Source organism: Pteronotus mesoamericanus, unplaced genomic scaffold, assembly GCF_021234165.1.
Source record: "Pteronotus mesoamericanus isolate MK-2021 breed Mesoamerican mustached bat unplaced genomic scaffold, CSHL_Meso_final scaffold_651, whole genome shotgun sequence".
NCBI classification, from domain to species: domain Eukaryota; kingdom Metazoa; phylum Chordata; class Mammalia; order Chiroptera; family Mormoopidae; genus Pteronotus; species Pteronotus mesoamericanus.
In genome coordinates, this window is record NW_026555325.1 from 13,886,643 (window position 1) to 13,907,347 (window position 20,705).

The 20,705-nt window shown below is 37.6% G+C and overlaps 1 pseudogene; it reads left to right on the forward strand.

The window, feature by feature from the left end:
• Nucleotides 1-20,180, forward strand: part of LOC129061793 (40S ribosomal protein S14-like) — a 101,838-nt pseudogene extending 81,658 nt beyond the window's left edge.
• The last annotated feature ends 525 nt before the right edge of the window (nucleotides 20,181-20,705 follow it).

Consider the following 20,705-nt stretch of genomic DNA (forward strand, 5'->3'; position numbering starts at 1 on the left):
AAGTTCTGGGTGGGAATCTATAAGGTCTGTCCGGAAAAAGTCCAGCTATTGTTAATATAACAAGAACGGTTTGCTCTACATCGTGTAAGCTGGCAGCCAAGGAGAGTGGCCTGGAATGTGCGTGCATGAACAATGACGACTTCACTGTACTAATCAGTGAGGGTGGTAGATGCCTTTGAGAGAATATGTGCACTGTGTGGCTGTCACATTCAAAATGACTGAGCGAGTAGAGCAATGAATCTGCCAAATTTTGCATTAAGCTTGAATATTCCTCCGGGGAAACCATTGAGATGACTCAGACGGCCAGTGCCATGGGCAACTGGTGATTGGAGGCGTCATCAGGACAAAATGCCCACCCATGCATCACGTCTTGTGCAGATTTTTTTGGTGAAACATCAGATCACCCAGGTGACTCAGCCCCACTGCAGCCCAGGTATGGTGCCCTGCGACTTCTGGCTTTTCACAAAACTAAAATCATCTTTGAAAGGGAAGAGATTTCATACAGTTTGAGATTCAGGAAAATACGACAGGGCAGCTGATGGTGGCTGGGAGAACTGTGTGAGGTCCCAAGGTGACTACTTTGAAGGGGTCTGAAGCATCATTGTCCTGTGTACAGTGTTTCTTGTATTTTTATCTTTTTCAATAAGTGTCTCTATTTTTCATATTATATGGCTAGATACGTTTTGGACAGACCTTGAGTATTCAGCTTCTTGCTGTGCAGATGTGGGGTGCTGATTCACGCTGCTTTGTGGCAGATGGGTGGGGTGGAATTCAGTTCCTTCCCTGGCCTTTCTGACACTTGCTCAAGCAAGCGTGACATTGACTCAGACTGAGTTTTTACTCTCAGAGGACCCAGCTGCCACTAGGGGAGGAGAGGACATAAGTGAATTGGCAAGTAATGCCATCTTTTTTTCCATCACCTCCTCTCACCATCGATTCCAGTTCTCTGTTGGGCTCCAGTGACACGGGGACGAGGCTGTGAGGCCGAGTGGTGATAAGCCCCACCTCTCATTGCCTCATTAAGTCTCTTTGCTGCAGGTAGGAATGAGACTCAGTTTATTTCTGGACTCCACTGATACCGCCCGAATAGGGCAGTCCAAGTACCCTCAGCTTTTACTAGGCACAATATGTAAGATCAACTGCCCACTCAGCCATGCTGACGCCAACTCTGTAGGGGAATCAGAATTTTACCTGCGTTAGCCAGGCTGGAGGGGTGGACGTTGTGGTGGAAGAACTGCTTACTGCTTGGCCCTGCGGGCACCACTGGGTGGGGAGAGTGGAGCACTGCTGTGTGTGGTGTCCCTGCACAGGGGATGAGGGAGGTAAAGTGGCGGGGGAGGTGAGAGCAGCTTCCTCCTTGGTCCAACGGTTGACAGCAGACAGCAGCAGCTGTTAGACTTCAGCCTTGAGTTTGGCTAAGAAGTAAATTCAGAACCAAGAAACTCAAAGAGAAAGAGAATGTTTATTCAGCAAGCGAAGGGAAAGTACACTTGAAAGAAAAGAATCGAGCAGGTGGCTGGCAGAGCTACCCTGGGGTGTGGCCAGGGCACCTTATCTAGTTGCGGGGGGACGGGGGGGCTGACTATTTCTTTCTTTAGGCTGATCTATCAGAACCTGTCCTGCTGTCTCTTGTCCTGGTCCGAGTCCTATGAGGCTTGTCTCTGGGCCCTTGTCCCTCCTCTAAGGGGATCTATTGCATGAGTACTGATATGAAAATTCAGGGGAGATCCAAACCATATGCCAGCAATATGCTAGAGGAGGAAAGATCATCTTGGGGGTGAGGTCTCAGCCCAGTTTGGCGTGTTGCTAGCTGCCTGGGGCTTTCCACTCTGGTGACCTTCAGTACCTGGCCTATTGTTTCTACTCTGCTCATGTGTGTCTAACTGCTTACCACACAACGAATGCTGTCGGAGTGTATGTGAGGGCTGGATTTTCCTTTGGTGGTTGGTTTGAGTAAGATAAAATTGCCAAAAATGTATTCTATACTTTTAGGCCACATTTTTCCTCTAGAGATTTCTCAAGGGAATTTGTACCTTTTAGCAGTTCTTATTGGAGGCTTCTGTAGGGTCCTGTTTGGGATACATAGGAGGAAGTAAGGAAACAGGGAACTCATCTCAAGTTCCAGGGTTCTGAAGTAGTCTGCTTTTTTTTCAGCTTTCAGAGCCTCACTGTGATTATTGCTTGTGTTATGTGGATGCTAGAAGGAATGATCTGAGAGAAAAGGGGCTAATTTATCTTGCTCAGAACTGAAAGCCACCAATTGCCACCAATGTCACGAGCGTATGTTCATGGTATAGTCTTTCTTATAAGTCAGCTGGGCAACTGCTTGGCTAGCTGCCTGCTGAGCAACATGGCACCAGGGAATAGACAAGAGTCATACAAAGTAACTATGCTACTCACTCAGCTTTTATTGAATGCAGATTCACTCAAAGTAGAACATCAACATACATTAATATCCTACTCACACTCTAACAATCTAAGAGAATTATAACACACGCACACAGCAATCAACAGGGAATAATGAACCCAAGTTTCCTGAATCTCAACCTGTAGGTCCAGGAGACAGCATTGTGGGCAAGGGAGTCATCAGCGTCTTGCAAAGAAGGATCTGTGGGGCCAGGTGGGCAGCTGGGCAGATGAAGCCCTCAGTCCAGCAGGGCAGAACCTCCGGTGGCTAATGCCAAGGGAGATCAACGTGGCATGGAGCAGCACTCTGGTGTGTGGAGCTCAGTTGTCTCAGCAGTGGCTTGAAGCCTGCCTCAGTTATACCTTGAGAATGGTGTACACCACCCTTCAAGGTCTCTTGATAAGTATCTTGGCACCCCTGCTGGAGAGAGTGAAATTTCCCCAGGAGCCTATCTATGGGTGGTCCCATTCTGTAGACACAACTATTCTGATCATGTGTGCAGATATCTTGGGTGTCCCTCCTTGCCAGATGTGTCTAGCATGACTTAGGTAGTTTCCTTCTTGAACTAAAGTACCGTTGCTGACTGGCAACCATCTTGGTTGACATGAGTGACACCATCTTGTTTTATATACTTTATGCTATTTTGACTGGACCAATGCCATTTTATTGATCCTGCTCTCCACAGTATCTTTTTGAAGACCCTAAATTTTTAAATATTATGATTAAAAAAATCTCATGATTTGAAAACTTAGCCATAGATAGGCCTGGATATGACTACCTGCCATGGGTGCCCAGTTAGGAATTTGTGATCAGGTCATCCTGAGGTTATTTTTGGCCACTTAGCTTGTCAGGCCACCATGTCCCCCCCTGAGCTTGTCAGGTTTATTACATAGCCCCTTTTTGTTCAAAATAATCTTACCACTTAATAAAAAGTTAGCTGTTGATTTTTCATAATTGCTCTGCATTATGTTTAAGAAGTTTCTTTCTGTTCCTAGTTTGTTGGGAGTATTTTTTCAGCAGTAAAATTTTAATTTGTCAAATATTTTTCTACTTTGTTAAGATAATTTTTTTCTTTGTTAATCTGCTAAAGTATTTTGATTAATATTTGAATACTTAACTTTGTATTTGTGGCAAAACCCCAGTTAGTCATGATTTATTATACTTTCTAGATTTGTTGGATTTGATTTGCTGAAATTCCGTTTAGAAATCTTACATGCATTTTTATTGGAAATATTGCTCTGTATCTTCTTTCTATTTGTCAGGTTTTAGTATCAGGGTTTTCTTCAGGTATTACTTGGTTATACATTTGCTAATTTTTCTAGACCTCAGTGCCTATGAACCTTATTTCTATTTCTCGTTTTAGCAGGTCTTCTTTTGATATGTTCCCACCTTGCCAACAATAATTAAAGCCTCTGATGGCTAGTAATTAACTTCAAGGTCAAGAATAAATTAGTATACATTTGAATTACAATCTCTTGATTTATGGTGGCCCCAAAATGAAAGTAATTAAATGTTACAGCATTAAATTGCGATCAAGTCTTTAATAATGAATATTCAAGTAGCTCATTTTAATAAAAACTGGAGTAAAAAACTAAATTTTTTTGTAGAAATTTTTTAAACTACCATTTCCACATCAATTTTTTAAAATATTTTTCTTTCTTAGCGAAGCCCTTCAGTGGTCATGGAGAATGCACACAGGGAATACACCTGAACTTGTTTCTACTTTTTCCTCCCCCTACTTGTTTACCTTTACTGAACTATTGTGAAACAATTATGCAAATGGTGATAATTAATTTTCATCTTTAGACAAGTGAAAGCTTTTAACAAAAGATGATTTTTAAATGTTTAATATCTCCAAGGAGGATGGAAAAAAGAGGATATAAGTCCTTATTATTAGAAGAAATATGGTTTGCAAAACAAAAGAATGCAAATATTGATTCTTTGACCCTGGGTCTAGTACCACAAGGAGACTTTCCTTTTTCCCTTGGTCTAGTTCCACATGGTGCAATTTTCTAGATCCTTCAATGCAGTAATGCTTTAAATTTGATATGTAAATCAGGTGAACATTAGAAACAGTATTCATTAGAAAAATTAAAACTGAGTATAATATTATTTGATAAAATAGAACATTAATCTTGAATATGTTTCAAGTTTAATTTTTTTGCTCATAAAAAAGTTAGTGTGAATTTTTGAATTTTCAGGTAGTTTTTAATAGTATTCATGTATTCAAGGCTACTCTTTTCTGAAACAACCTTATCTGAAAAGTTTTCATCTTTCAACAACTGTTTTCTCTCTCTGCTCTATGGCTTCTCTTTTTCTTCCATTCACTAACTCTGAGTGAGGGAACCCTTAGCCCGAATTTTCCAGATAACTGAGCCCTAATAGCTTTCTGTTTTTCTAAAGTTGTTCAAAATTTTGTGCTTACCAATTAAACTCTTTGTTTCCAAGTTATTTTTGGATCTTTAGAGACTGTATTTGCTTTCTTTTCATGGTATTTGAGCAGAAGATGAAGTGTTATATGTACTGTCTTCATCAAACATGCACTTTATTTAATCATCACAATAACTGTAATGTTATCTATACCATTAGTTTTTTTGTTTTCTTTTGTTTTCTGGATGAAGCTGCAGCTTGGAGAGATTAAGTGACATATCCAAGATCACACAGCTAATCAATAGCAGAACACATACTAAATCCTATGCGTACTTGAACTTATAACCCATGATGTTGTTTGAAGCTAAAGTCAGGATATCCTAATGACGATTTAGAAGAATGTTCAGTAGAGATGGAGATCATGCTGTGAACAGCGGCAGATACATACAACATGTAAGATACTATGAGAACTATTTTGAAATCTTTTGTAGAATTATCTAAAATGATAAATGTTCAACTATGGCGGATATGAAAGGGATTATAAAAATAAATGAATGTAATTTTGCTACTTCTATGAGTTAACAGAATCCACTTATCAAAACTTCACAGATGTAAGTGAAATCTCACAGTTATTTTTCTACTGAATTAAAATTTAATAAACTTTAAAATACCATAAAAACAAATACTGTGATTTTTTACAGAAAATTGTGGTAAAGTTAGAGTGGAATTAGAATAGTCTGAAGTCCTTGAGAAAGTAATTTTACAACTTCAAATTCATCTCTTGCCAAAAGTATAATTATAGATAGAATTTTGTATTTTTATAAAGATTTTATTTTACTTTCATTATTAAAATAAAACCCTACTGTTATTTTTTAGTCATTAGAAAGATTGACTTTTACCCATTGTCTTATAGGAAAATGGAATTGTAGATATGATTGGCAGAACAGTCAAGAAAATTACAATTTATCTTTTATCTCTATGTATGTCTTTATTGCCTAAAGCATCTTTCAGCTTTAAAGTATAGCTGGCAGTCACAAAGCTCTGTTTGCTATGAGATTGAACACTATTTCTCAATACATGCCATAAAGCATACATAGTGTAGCAGACTCTGGAAGTCTCTCTTGTATCTGGGGGAGCCCTTTGAAGGCTCTATATTTATTACTGATAATGACTCACACTTGAAATCCTTTGGGCAAGTGGAGCCACCTCATCCAGAGGGGCCTGAGTCTCTCTGAGTCATTTCTTGACTGGTAGGGGTACCAAATATCCGCTGCCTTGACTGTAGAAGAGAAATAGCAGCCTGCTTCAATCCTGCTGAATCAGACTGATGCTAGATGTACCAGGACTCAATGCCTTCCTTAGCTATCGCTTTTTCATCTTGCTCCCTTCATACTACTGGTCTCTCCTTAAAGTATTTCCTTAAAAAACACTTGCAGAAGAATCCTAGTCTCAGAACGTACTGTTAGGAAACAAGACCTTAGATTTGTGGCAGTTCAACAACCCAGAGAAATTCTCCTTTGTCTATATTCAAGAGTGTGCCTGGGTTCAATTTTGAAATATATAGATGCCTGCATTGCCAATAATGTTGCTGGTTGTGTTACTTGATTCTATTTTTTCTTTTCTCTGTGCTCTTCTTCCATTGATGGAAAAATACTGAGGTTATTTATTAAAAGTATTGAAATGAGTTTTATAAGCTATTGAATGTGGAAAGAAAATATTATGGGTATTTTTGAGGAAATTACTAAAAGATTATGTCACACAGCTAGGTCACACTTAATGTTAATCAGTTCCTTTCTTCCTGCATGCTTTGGAAATAATTTTATAATCACTGTCTCTCTGTTCCAGATTTTATTGTCTCCCATCCATTTCTCCTGCTGGCAGTTCCTTGCTGTGTTGTCTGTGTTTTTCAGTTATACCAGACTGGAAATACAAGAGCTATGAAACAGAAGCTGATTTCCCCTACCCACCCCCTTCTGATATGGACAACATTAATTTATAACAAAGCTGTTTTGCCATTCCTGAAAAAGAAAAAAGAAGCAAACAGCTGGTTTGATGGAAAATCTGCTGTAATCCTTGATGAACAGGGAGTTTAGACATGATACAAGCTGACAGAGGGTGAAAACATAATCTTCAGGAGGATGAGTTAGTGCAGTGAGGATGTGCGGGATAAGATGTCGTTTGCCAGAGAAGACAACACAGGGCATCCCGTAGTTACACAGAGCACTTCGGACACTGGTGACATTGGAAAATGATAATAATCAGTGCACCATGTTTATAATAATGAAAAAGTGCCAATAAAATGTATGGAAATGAAGGTTTAGATATAGCACACACAAAGGAGGCTCATCTGCTTAGAATCCTTTTATGATTATTGTTCTATCTCAGTTGATATTTTCCTAAACACCAGCAGAGGCCTCCAGACACTTCTGTAAGTACGTAAACACGATGCACGCAGAGGGGAGAGCAGGACACCCACTGTGTCCACTGCCTCGGAGGGGGCTCAGATGGAGTCCCGGGTAAAGATGATTTCAGTGAGAGTCAGCTCTAATCAGAGGGGCTGCCCAGGTTTTTGTATAACCTGCTCAAGTCCCATTAAAACAAACACACAAACAAATACCTTGATCTAGAATAAGGCCATCATGGTATGTGAAATGATAGTAATTTCAGATCACATTTAACTAATGATCACAATGTGGGCATTTCTCTGTTAACAATTATTATGTTGTCAGTGATAGTTCTCTCAAGCCACCTAACTGGCCCAGCATTCTTGGGATCAAAACACTGTAGTTGGAGAGTGGACAGAAACCCCCATGGGGGTCATTTGCAGACCCCCATCCTGGGTTATTTGGCAGGTATCACTTCTTGTCTCAAGGTTTGAACTGAGCATAGTCCTAAAGGAAAGTTTGCTACATAGTTTCTAGCCATGAAAACTTTACAGAAAATATAACTAACTCATAAAAAAAAAACCTACTAATGAGCAGTTTAAAGCAACTCTTTCATTTGTAAGTATTTATGCTTTTATATGTGTGGTTGCAAATAAGTGCCCAAGACCTACGTGGCTGCTATTGATTAACCACATGTTTTCCCCCCTAAGTTTTAATGAATAATCACAATTATAATCACCCATGCCCTATAATGCCCCAGGATGTCTTCTGCTTCTGAAATAAATGTCCATCAGATTCTTCATGTCACTCATAAAATCTCCTCAGCCCCAACCTCTGCTCACTGCTTTCACAAACTCCAGCAGCGTCCTTATATATTAGACACTTCTCTGACTGTAGCTTTAGAAGTATAAATACGTTCACTTTCCTGCCATGTTAATTGATTTTAGCTAATTAAGAACACTTTTTTGGCCCTAATATTACAAGGAAGTGTGAATGCATTCTCCCCTACAGCAGGTTTGTTATTTGCTGGGGTAATAGAAGAGTGTTAATTAGACATAATTCTTCTGTAAGGTTGGTGGTTTTTAAACAGCATTCACCACACAGTCTAAAATGGTGAGAGTGGAAGCTGGGTTTTGGCCACCGGTGTGATTCGTCAGATGAGGGGAGTCTACCTCTAGAATAGACACCTGGTGGAGATGAATATGTATATGCTAAAGAAGCACCAAATCTGGTTTTCACAAAAGTTCTTCATAGGTGAGGTCTCCCTCTCCCCCATTTCAGAACATCTCAGGAGGCAGAAATACACGTGTCTCTCTTCAGTCTTTGTCCCTCCCTCCCAACCTTCCAGCATCCAATTCGATATTCTTCCTGGCCCTTCTTCATTTTAAAGCAAAAGTCACGGGTTTTGAAGCTCACTGGCCCTGAAGTATTTGCACAAAATCTTTTGAAGAGTTTGGGTCCTGGGATTCCTTTCTTCAGTCTCTTCTGTTGAAGGCAAAGCAAGGCAGACTGTCTGCCACCTGCCCGGAGCAGTGAAGCAAAGGGAAACAAACAACAGAGCATTTGAGATACTTGCTAGGAGCTGGTGTGTAGATGGAGCTCACACAGTACTTTTGTTTATTTGTGAGGCTTTTCTTAAGGAATGCATAAAAAGTAACTTAAAACAAGCCACCATTCAGAGGGAAATGTTTGACAACATTTGAATTTGGAGACTGAGCGAAATGCTCATTTATACAATGTGAATGCTCTGTGAAGGTGCATTTGCTCCGTAAGGCAGTGCTTTGTGTTTCCTTTGTTTGTTTTCTCTTATAGCTTTACACTAATCATCTACACATTGGTCTCCCGTCCTGCCTGTGACCAATCTATGAATAAAAAAATTAAATAAAATCATCTCTGAATGCCCTTCCGTTATTATGTCCTATCATTTTGATTCTGCAAATAAACCTCAACTGTCGATCTCACTACCAAAGACCAACTGAATTATTAAAACTTCCATTGGAAAGATCTGCTGATATATGCTGTTTATAACTATCTTTGAGTCATAGAATATAATAGGATGGAGGAAGAAATCCCTTAAAAGAATACCTTGCCCTCTGAAAGGTTAGTCTTGAGAGAGTGGCATGGAGGAGGGGAAAAATTTCTTTTCCTTCTTAATTCTTTTGTCTGGTCTAATAATCAAATTTACACAAGACAGATTAACAGCAAAAATAACCAAATTTAATTATGTATGTATGTACAAGAGTTCCTTTCCTAAGACTAAGGGGCCCTGGACAAATCAGGCAATTAAGGCTTACAGGGTCTGTCTAGAAAAAGTTAAGCTAATATAATGAGAATGGTTTGTGCTACATCCTGTAAACTGACAGCCAAAGAGAGTGGACTGGAACGCACATGTGTGAACAATGATGACTTCGCTGTGCTAGTCAGTGGGGGTGGTAGACACCGTTTAGTGACTGTGTGTACTGTGTGGCCATTGCATTCAAAATGGCTGAGTGAGTGAAGCAATGAATCTGCATTAAATTTTGTGTTAGGCTGGACTATCCCTCTGCAGAAACTATTCAAGGATTCAGAAGGCTTTCAGGGATGAGGCAATGGGTACAGCACAAATAAAATTGCTGTACAGATACTTCAAAGATGGTCGACAATCTGTTGAAAGTTCTGGAAGGCCAGCAACAAGCAGAACACCTGAGAATGTTGAACATGTATGGGCTGCAATCAACTAAAATCAGTGACTGACAGTGCGAGAACTAGGAGCTAATGTAGGGATTCCAAAAACTATTGTGCCCCAGCTTTTGACACAGGATCTTGACATGGAAAGTGTTGTGGCAAAGTTCGTTCTGCAGCTTCTTTTACCAGAGCAGAAGGAATATTGTGCTGCAGTTGCTAAAGGGGCAGGGAAAACTATGAGTTCCCAAGATACCTTCTTTGAAGGGAACTAAGGGATCATTGTCCCATGTCCAATGTTTCTTGTATCTTGTATCTTCTTCAAGAAATGTCTCTATTTTTCACAGTACATTGGCTGAATACTTTCTGGACAGTCCTCATATATGTGGTCCTGAGCTAAGGAGTGAGGGGAGTTGTGGTTTGGTACTTCAAAGGGAAGGAAGGCAGTTCACATGGAGATAGGAAAACACATTTTTGGTAAGGAAATGTCTGCTGGGCCATCTTTAACAATGGGACACAGGAAAGACTTTGATCAGATAGGCCTTGCTATGTTCCGCTCTATTTATCACATACTAGTTCATATTAAACTGTAGCTATCTGTGATGATAGCTCCCTTCCTCAAGCAGGTCTTCTATCTAAACCTTTTAGGCAGTTAGATGGAAGATCAAAGGATTTTCCTGAGTCTTCTTTCTTAAAAATTATCAGATTAATATAATCAATATCCCCAAAAGGTCATATTTTGGGGTGGCAAACTCTTCTCCCCCTCATGGGAAAGCCTATGATATTTGGAGACACTTATCCATCTGTTGGTTATAAACTAGTTTAACTGATCTCGGTGAATATTAGCTATCTCTTGTAAAATGAAGATAATGCCTTCCTTTTAGCTAGTTGATATTAAGTATGTTTTTTTTTCTTTTGTCATCCTAGTGTTCATACTGGTTCTTCTTAATTTTAAAACAAAAGTCAGAACCATTTAACAATAGTTGGCAAATAGGCTTTTCATTCTCTCTTTCTGATGGCAGAGCCCAGAGAAGACACCCAGGAATTGCATCTTGCAAAGGGCAGGAAAAGAAGGAAGAACAGGTCACCAGCCTCAGACCTCAGGCGGCTCCAGGAGAAAATATATTTGGTGTCTAGCACAACTTTGCATCCTTTAACGACACTTTTTTCCATGCCACTGATCTTTCTGGCAAGGAAACCATCTGCCGTGTGCTGTGTGGTGGAGTGAAGGTAAAGGCTGACTGAAATGGGTCCTCTTCATACGCTGCCATGTTGGCTGCTTGGGATGTGCCCAGAGGTGGAAGGAGCTGGGCATCACTGTCCTCCATTTCAAACTCTGGGCCACAGGGGGAAATAGGACCAAGACCTCCGGGCCAGGGGCCCAGTGAGCTCTCAGCACCCTTGCCCCTTAAGGAATGAAAATCAGACAGATTGAGAATGTAACTTGCCATCTCTTCCAACAACACACATAGGAAGAGGGGGTTGCCGTGGTCACCATCTATGAATAGGGCTCCTCAAATTATTGTTTTCTGTGATAAATTGCCTTTGTGTGAGCTAAAAAATAATAATGATTGGCAAAGAAGTGCTTAATGAACATTTGGATATCCAACATCATCTCATGTGTTTGTTGGTTTATGTGATTATTACCTGCAGGCCTCCAATAATATGTAAGTTCCATGGGAATAAGGTGTGTGTTTCACTCTGTAATGTGTCCTCAGCTACAAATATGTGACAGGTGCTCATTAAACACTTGTTTAGCTCAATGAAGTGTCAGCAATATGGCCCTGGCTGGGTACCTCAGTTGGTTTAGATATTGTGCCAATTCACCAAGGTTGCATGTTCGACCCCCTGTCAGGGTACATATAAGAAAGCAATCAGTGCATGCATAAATAAGTGGAGCAAAAAAAGCAACAAATCAATGTTCCTCTTTTTTCCTCTCTTTCTCTTAAAACAGTCAGCTGTACGGCACTTATTGTTATTTTTGTAGTAAAAATTTACTAGTTAAAATCTGAAATAAACTCTACTATAAAAACAAAAGCAGTATTTATATTTTCATTTAAAGAAAGGTTGAAAATAAATTATGTAAGCTTCCGTCTCAATAACACAGGAAAAGAGCAGAGCCAAGCCAAAGAGAGTGGACAGAGGAAATTCTAAAATTAAGATCAGAAATCAATGAAATAGGAAATAAATATAAAACAGAGAAAATTAACAAACCAAATTTGATTTACTAAAAATACTAATGAAACTGAGAAATCTTACCCAGAGAAAACAAAACATTAACAATGTCAAAAATTAAAATAAGTCATTGTTAATATAAATACTAAAACATTTAAAAGACAATACTGAGAAAAGTTTAGGCATCTATCATGTAGATGAAATAGAAAAATTTCATGAAAGCCATTTACCAAAATTGATACAATCTAAATGATAAGAAACCTTTTGAGGAAGGTAAGTATATTATTATAAAAACTTCCCACAAGAAAACTAGACCAAATAGCTTCCTCATAAATGCTTCTCAATGTTTATAATAAGAATGAGCTTGCAAAAATCATTCCAGAGTAAAGAAGAAGAGGAATACTTTTCAACACAATTTATGACTCTAGCATAACCATACCAAACTCTTACCAGGACAATATGAGAAAGGAAAATTAGTAACTAAACATAGGTACAAATAATCTTTAAGAATCAAGTAATACAATACAGCAATAAAATATATATAATGTGTGTGTGTATATATATATAACTATAATAACTGTACAGTATAAAATCATTAAGAGCAAAGATTTGTTATTAGAGACAACAGCTAAAATCATCCATGCCCTTGTATTACCTGTTATTATATATGGATATGAAAGCTGGACAGTAAAGATGGCTCACAGGAAAAAAATTGATTCATTTGAAATATGGTAGGAGAGAAAGATGAACAAATGGGTCTTAGAGAAAATTGAGCCTGAAACATTGCTGGAAGAAAAAATGACAAAACTGAAGCTGCCCTACTTCGGGCACATCATGAATCATGAGAAGGCAGGTTCTTTGGAAAAGACAGTAATGCTGGGAAAAACAGAAGGCAGCAGGAAAAGAAGAAAAAATGTGAGATGAATTGACCTCATAAAAGAAGCCATAGGCATGAGTCTGCAGGAGCTGAGCAGGGCTCTTGAGAAGAGGATGTTGTGAACATCACTTATTTAGAGCCTCCAGGAGCTGAAGCCACCTCAACGGTACTTAATGCACAATATACATTTTATACATATATATATATATATATCCCTTATATTCCTTTTTTATATGTATGTATATACAAATATATCCCTTTTTAATGGGGCTCATTCTAGTTATCTAAAAGTAAGCTGAAATGTTAACATTCAGATATTAATATCACAACTATGTTTATAGCAGCACTATATTTAAAGTTATAGATTATACAGCTATGAGAATAAATTTACTATAATTAAATGCAAAAACATAGATGAATATTACAAAGATAATATTGAGCAAAAGAAGCCAAAGTATGATAAGTCAGACAGTGGCTAATCTTGGATGGAGGTAGTAGTGCCTGAGAAGAGGCAGGAGTGAGGCTGGAAATGTTTTTTTTTTTTTTTTTTGTGATGTGAGTGATGGTTATTTAGATGTGTTCGATATTGGAAATTCATAAATATAATCAATTATGATTAGTGTTCCTTCCTGGATAGATGTTTATATGTCAAAGAAATTTAGATGAAACACACACAAATAAATGTAATAATATAGCTTAATACTGGACCTGCAAGCTTAGCATTTGTGTTCATGGGATGTTTCTGTAGACTCCCATTGCGACCACTGTTGTGTCATAGAGCTATGTTTAGCCCTGGCTGGTGTGGCTTAGTGGACTGATTGTCAACCTGCGAACCAAAGGGTCACTGGTTCGATTCCCAGTCAAGGCACATGCCTGGGTTGCAGGGCAGGTCCTTGGTAGGAGGCACACAAGAAGCAACCACACATTGATGTTTCTCTCCCTCTTTTTCTCCCCCTTCTCCTCGCTCTAAAAATAAATATATAAAATCCTTTTTTAAAAAAGCCATGTTTAGTGTAAGGCCAGGAGGAAAAAATAAATAAAAATAAATAAATAAACAAACAAATAATAAACACAATAAGAACTAAGTTGCTTAGTCTGTACAGCAGGTGCTCATATAAATGTAGAAATAGATGAGTCCATAATACGCATATTGATTTTTACTTATTTCTTTCTCCTCAGAACTTCCATTGTAATCATTATTCTTTAGTGCTAATAAAAATACGTTATTATTTTTAATGTCCAACGAGCATTTTATTGCATAGATATATTAAAATCCATTTCAAAAAAACATGTTTGCCTGAACATTTTATGTGGTTTCCAAATTACTGCCATTCTAAACAATGCCTACATGGACTCCTTTCGCAATGATTGCAGAGCTCTGCTTCTGGCGATCTGTCATTTCTGTCCCATTCCACCATCACTCATGGGAGGTGCACACCACTCACATGGCAGTGAGAAATGCCCTCCCAGTGTACCCAGGACCTTAATCATTCCAGAACTCTTCTTTGCCAAAGTGGCATCTCATATCAGCTTGTACTAAAACAATGTTCCTGGAGCATAGTTCTGTTCAAAGTTCTTAGGAGGCCTATGTGAAGAAACATTGAACCCGGCTTTATTATTAGCTTAGGAGGCTGGGACATCACGGTACAATTGTCCTAAAACTTTCCAATAATTATCATTTTGCACATTTTTATACCTAAAAATGAAGTACTGTTTGTGAGCATAATTTAAATTCCTAGTAATTAATGCCTCCACTTCTCAGGTTTTCTATTTAAATAAAATCAAATTCAAGTTAAAAGAAAAAGAAAGAAATATAATAAAAAGAAATAGAAGAATAGCCCTGAAAACATACTGTTTCCTTATTTTTCTCCACACTATGTATTTTCATCCAAGTGAATTCACATTATACTTTCGAAGTGGTAGGTAGGTGCTCATAATTCATTAGTCCATAGTTTAAAAGCAAGGGTGAATATGTCTTTCTTGCCACCATGTATCTATAAGAGAGTAAGAGAGTGTGATTCTGACTTCACTGCAGTGAGATTGTTTACAATACGAAAGAGCCCTTCTTCACATGAGATGTAACATTTTCACTGGTGAAAACAGCTGACTCTGTGCAACAGCCCTTTAACACAGAGACAATGAAAGGAGCTAAATCTACCCAGAGAGCTGCATAAAACAAACCTGACCAAGACTAAAACCCTGTAAAACTTGATTTGAGTCAAGCAGGGAGGGACACTTCCTCCTCAAAATGCATGCTAGATGGCATCTCCTTTAAAAAAAATGTAAGGTAGGATTAGCCAATTCATAACAATATGCAGTGTCACTTTCCCAGGAAAATATGTCTTGGGGCATGGCTGATTCAGTTGTCTTGCAATAAAGAAACTTAAAGGGGTCTTGCATCCATTTCTTTCTCTTTAGCCTATTGTCATTTTAACTTATTTATAATGAGTCCGAACTGCTTAGAAGCGTAGTAAAAGTTCATAAAACCAAAATGAATGGGGTAGAGAAATATGTCATCGTGGCTTTTGATTTTTCTGTGCCTCTGAGAAAAAGTTGCTATTAACTTTGTACTCTAATACCAAGGTAACTTTGAGTTGCCGTGACTTAAGAGTAATTTGCCCTGATATCCTTATGTATGGACCTAAGACATTTGCTAATGAATTTTTTTCGTTCTTTAAAATTGTTGACAATATTAGGCTTTCTATAAGATAGAGAAAAGCTGCTTCAAAATCCAAAGGAAGGTGACAACATAGTAGGATAAATGTGCAAATTGCTCTTCAAATAAAATCTATGAAAAAATTTACATGAACATCTGTTTGAAGAATAGAGCTATTAAAGGGAATGTTCTGCACAAACAATATGCCACACAGAATAGTTGTACAATAATGCTGTGAAATTGTTTAATTATCTCATAAAAGAGGGAATCTAGTAAAGGAAATGTACACAGTGCACTCTGGAGATATTTGACAGTCTTCAAGAGCAGATGTGATTATGATTATAATTATTTTAGTAAATTGAGCCATTTCTCTTTGTTATAAAATAAGGTAAAGTACAATGTATTATGAATCCTAAGTAGAAAAAAACCTTTAAACATAAATAATTCACACAAATCTTGGCTCTTGTTGGAGCTGCAGCATTGTTTTCATTTCCCCTTTTTTATTGAGGTGCACCTTTGTAAATATAGCTGAGAAGAGTAAGTATTCAATATGTAACTAGGTTGGATTTTATGTGTACTTTGTGGAAATTGTTTCAATATTTTGTAGACATGACTTTCACCATAGATTTGGAGGGCCATAAAACAGTATGTTTTTGTCTCTAGGAGTACCAATTATTTATAAGATCATGGTGTATAGCAGGTTTGGAGTAATTTGATTTTATTACCAGAAAAACTCCATCAGAGAAACCCCATCAAAACTCCTACAGTATTGAACATGAAGGCTACAACAGCACTTTTTTTATGTGTGAAGTCAACCAGTTTGACTTCAAATGGATTCATTAAGCACACATTATATATCAAGTTTTTTTGATAATGGTATGCAAATGTATTAGATTTATACTCCTCTATTATTTTTCATCCTTCTCTATTTTGGAAATTACATATTTTTATATTCATAACTTTAGTTAGTAATTACAGGAATGTTACACTTTCTGTATATTGCCTTTATCACTCCTATTAACTGAAATTACTGCTAGAAGGAAATTAATCAGACAAATTAGTATGCTTATTCATGAAACCCAGATTATAGTATACCCCAAGATTAAGACTAATGAAATAATTACCTATTTAATCATTTTTAAAAAAGGGAACTTGGCCCAGATATCTGACAGTAACTGTGGCAAGCATTAGAAGTAGACAAATGAGTATGTTTTCCTTGACTGCTCTTTCATGACGGTAAGATGATTATCAACTGCTGGGAGTTCGATTTCCTAGTCAACATTCTCCCTATTAAATACGTTTCTTCTAACTAGGAAAAGATAAAATATAATTTCTCCAATATATTTCTGTCCTTGAAACTTAAACTCTTCTCAAAATTTAAAGATATATGTAAAAGGGTTCATAAGTCAAGGCTATAGAGACTTTTTATGGGCACAATACTCTTGCTACTTTATAATACTAGAAGTATAAATATTCACTTAAGGTATTTCTTAAAACAAATTAAAAACTGAACATGTATTAAAAAACAAAACTACAGGGCTAATCGTGAAAATTCATACCCCCTCATGTCTCCGCAGCGGGCTCCCAGCACCCAGTGGCGTCCACATCCAGCTAGTCCCGCACTGAGGTCTTCCGGCGATCGCCTTGTCGCCGGACTACTTTTCTCCTTTCTCAACTTTAGATATTCGCATAAACCTAATGATGTTCTGCCTTAATAGCTGAAGATGTTATTCGTACTGCTTCCTGCATCTTATATTCCCTCTTCATCTAAAAACAGTTCTGGATTAGTTGTTACTTTATTAGCTATTTTTGAAAATCTAAATATTTCCTTTAAAATATCAGATTCTTGCTCTATTAAATCTAGACACTGTCTATTGATTCTGCTTATTGCAAGGTGAGAAAGTCAGCATTCTTAGTACTTGTAAGAGGAATCTAATGAACAAAATTAACTAATAAGCAAAATAGAACCAGAAGCATAGAATACACTGAAAACTGTAAGAGGGGAGAAGGGAAGCAGGGACTGTTTGAAAGAAGGCGAAAGGATTAGTCAAAGAACGTATGTGAAGGACCCGTGGACGTGGATGGCGTGGGCAATGACTGGTAGTCGGAGGGGGGATGGGGGCAGGGGAGCAAAGGGGGAAAAATTGGGAAACTATAATAGTATAAACAAGAAAAATAATAACAATAAAGAAAGAAAATTCTTTGATGTTGTTTGTGGTACACAGATACAACCTTTGCTTTATGTAATGAGTACTTCCCTTAAAAGGCATTCTTTCTGAAAGTGACATTTGGCCAATTTTGATCATATTTTAAATGTAATAAGACTATACTATTAACATGAGTCAAATTAAAGATCTTATAAAGCAAATAAAAAACCTTGTATAAATAATTCTGTAATTCTCTTGTGATAATTATACCTTGTCATATAATGCTATTACATTTTTGTATTAAAAACACTAAATTGTTAATAATAAATATTTTAAATGTTGAAAAAAATACTTCTTTACTCTGCTTTCCACCATGCTTGGATTGCTGGATAAAATATAAGATACCCAGATAAATTTGAATTTTAGATAAACAATAACTAATTTTTAGTATCAATGTGTCTCAATAAGACAAAATAATATATATATTCATTTGGAAAATGGAAAACTAGATTAATGATATTTAATTAACTATACTTAAGAAAGGAGAATTTATTTTTGGAAATCTAAAAAAACAAGACAACCAATTTATCTGCATAACCCCCAAAGTCTTATGAGTTTGGGATACAGATACTTCTAAATTGGGCTTAGGAGATGAAACAGAAATAAGACTGGTGAAAAGTTCTATCTAAGGAACAGCTAAACTCTCAGATCAATAAGCCTTCATACGCTAAATTCCAAGTCCCACTCCAACAGAGGAAATGAAGTTTCTATTTCTGGCAAAGTTAATGTAGGGAGAATCTTAGCTCAAGGAGAACAAGCAAAACTACGCACAGGGTGGGGCCCTGAATGGAAAACAAGAAAATTTAGTGAAAGTCTGTGTTCTTCAGTGGGAGGTCTCTGGCCCTCTTTCCTTTTTTGGCTCTCAGAATGCTGGTGGCAGTACAATTCAGAGGGAGCCCAGAGAGCTTCTATCCTGAGCTCAAAAAACAGGCTCAAGACAAAATATTTACATCAACTATTGTCAGGACTTCCCCAGTAAAACAGCATGGTACCCCCTTTATCACTCATGGTAAGAGCTGTCAATCCACAGCTTTTTGTTTTCCTCTCTGAAGAGAATTTTAGGATCTCCCTTCTGAATATAAATCTCCGGCCGGGGAAAAACTAGACATTGGAAGTCCCTAATGTAAAAGGCAAAGAACCTAAATGAACAAGTAGAAAAGGAAGAAACAAATCTGATAAAAGAAAAATAATAATTTTTAAAAAGCTACAGTAAGTACTGGCCTTGGCATTTATTTATGGTTATTATCATTTGCCTCAAAACACCACCAAACAAAACCAGGTCTTTGTGTGCTGCTTGATAAGGTCCTAAAGAATGGTGCTGGGCTGAAAAGGGCAGCATGAAGTTGTTATTTCAGTGGTGGTCTATTTCCTAAGCTTTTAAAAACCAAGTTCAAGAAGGAAGAATGCATGAAATCTTTGACTTCTCTGTCTCTACAGTTCCTACAACCAGGAGTGGTCTGGAGGTGTGTGTATATTAGAACTCCCAAAAAAGGATACTTCTCAGGAGCCTATGCAAGCAAATGCAAGCTAAGGCATTGCATTTGGTCTTACAACAGGATATTTTAACAAATGAGCATCCCTTGGACAAGAAAAATCTCTTTTAAGCTACAAACTACAAAGTTTTATATTGAAAAAGGTCATGAAGAGCCCAGAAAAATTCTGTGAAAATAACACCAATACTGGAGAAATGAATCATGAAATTCCAGAACAACAGGTATGAAGAAAATAAATTTTTAAAGATGAGAGAGACAAGGGGGGCAGGAGAAGGAGAGAAAGAAGGGGTGAGGTGAAGGGGGGAGGATGAGAGGAGGGCAGAGACTCTTACGATACAGTTCAAGTATCAACAGCTTTTCATCTTTTCAACAGTAAAGAAATGTATAAAATCCTGAGGGAAAATAACTTCCATCTTAGAATACTGTACTCAGCTAAACTGTCAATCAAGTGTGAAGGTGGAAATAGAAATGTTTTCAGACATACAATGTTTCAAAAATGTACTTCCCATGCAAGGAGTGTCTTCAGGAAGCCACTGAAAAATGTATTAGTAACAAAGTGAATTACTCTGAGGAACAGTAAATTATGGGATCTCAGACACAGGGGCCGGACAGAAGGAAGATGAAGATAATTTCAAGATAATGGTGAAAAAGTCGCAAGAAAATAGTTTCTCAGCAATGCTAAATTAGAGATGAGAATGTTGTAGTAGTTACTGAAAACTTACCTGATGAGTTTAACCGTATTTAAGTGCACGTTAAAGTTCTGTTTGAAAATTTAAACTAGTGTTAATTACTTATAAAGCTATACAAATAAGGACAAGACAAGAGTGTTACAGGTTAATGTCCCCATAGAAAAGAAAAGAAAGATAGAAGAAATTAAGCCACATGAATCCAGTAAAAAAAAAGGGGGGGGCTTTAGAATAGCAAGTATGGGAACAATGGACATTTCATAGCTCAGAGAAAAGGTGATATATTTCTCTGGAGTAATTCACATAGTGTAATTTGTAAATGAATAAGAAACAGGAAGTGAACTGTGAATGTGGTAGGATTCCTTCCTTGCGCTCACGGTCCTGAGGCCTTTGTGGGGAGCAGCAGGAGGCTCCTGAGAAGTATCCTTTTTTGGGAGTTCTAATATACACACACCTCCAGACCACTCCTGGTTGTAGGAACTGTAGAGACAGAGAAGTCAAAGATTTCATGCATTCTTCCTTCTTGAACTTGGTTTTTAAAAGCTTAGGAAATAGACCACCACTGAAATAACAACTTCATGCTGCCCTTTTCAGCCCAGCACCATTCTTTAGGACCTTATCAAGCAGCACACAAAGACCTGGTTTTGTTTGGTGGTGTTTTGAGGCAAATGATAATAACCATAAATAGAGGAATTGGCGATGAGGAAAACTATGTATTTTTTAGGCCTCTTATGGGGTAAACATTAAGATACTACCACATATCCTATGTCATGTAATCTTTCCCAAGGC